The sequence below is a fragment of the Propithecus coquereli genome, unplaced genomic scaffold, assembly GCF_000956105.1.
Source record: "Propithecus coquereli isolate 6110/MARCELLA unplaced genomic scaffold, Pcoq_1.0 Scaffold88, whole genome shotgun sequence".
Classification (NCBI taxonomy): Eukaryota; Metazoa; Chordata; class Mammalia; order Primates; family Indriidae; genus Propithecus; species Propithecus coquereli.
The window spans coordinates 4,703,594-4,704,672 of NW_012155062.1; the positions used below are offsets into that span (position 1 = coordinate 4,703,594).

The 1,079-nt window shown below is 32.8% G+C and overlaps 1 protein-coding gene across 1 annotated transcript in view; it reads left to right on the forward strand.

Annotated features, from left to right (window-relative positions):
- Nucleotides 1-1,079, forward strand: part of TEX43 (testis expressed 43) — a 12,117-nt gene that overhangs the window by 9,865 nt on the left and 1,173 nt on the right. The window lies entirely within an intron of this gene.

Sequence of the window (1,079 nt, forward strand, 5' to 3'; positions counted from 1 at the left end):
TAGTAAACTATGTTTCATCTAGCCAAATGTTGATATCTCCCAACAGCACCAAGGAAACTATTACAAAAAAAATATAGATGTCTGTGTAACATCAACTTAACGATCAGTAAATACATAAGGTATAAGGTTATATATATGTATGTCATGAAGAATGGGAAGCATTAGTACAGGGAGAGTTATCTGGTGGACATTTGCTAACTTTTCAGAAGCCTCCGTAGTCCTCTCAAATACGCTTTGCTCATTAGTCGCAAATTTTTGCATTGATTTAAGTCTGTCCTCTGGGGAAGCTTTCTGTTTTTTTTTTTCCAAAACAGCTTTATTGAGATATAATTCCTATACCATATGATTGACCCATCTAAAGTGTATAATGGATATAGTGTATGGTGGATATAAGTGTATCAATGGATTTAAGGTATAGTGAATATAATGTATAGTGGATATAAGTGTATACCAGATATAGTGTATAGTGGATATAAGTGTATCAATGGATATTAGTGTATAGTGGATATAAGTGTATAGTGGATATTAGTGTATAGTGGATATAAGTGTATAGTGGATATAATGTATGGTGGATATAATGTATAGTGGATACACAGTGGATATAATGTATAGTGGCTATAGTGTATAGTGGATATAAGTGTATAGCAGATATGGTGTATAGCGGATGTAATTTATAGCGGATATAATGTATAGCAGATGTAATGTATAGTGGATATAGTGTATAGTGGATATGGTGTATAGTGGATGTAATGTATAGTGGATATGGTGTATAGTGGATATAATGTATAGTGGATATAGTGTATAGTGGATATGGTGTATAGCGGATGTAATGTATAGCCGATATAATGTATAGTGGATGTAATGTATAGTGGATGTAATGTATAGCGGATATAGTGTATAGTGGATATAAGTGTATAGTGGATACGGTGTATAGTGGATGTAATGTATAGTGGATGTAATGTGTAGTGGATATGGTGTATAGTAGATATAGTGTATAGTGGATATGGTGTATAGTGGATATTAGTGTATAGTGGATATAGTGTATAGTGGATATGGTGTATAGTGGATATGGTGTATAG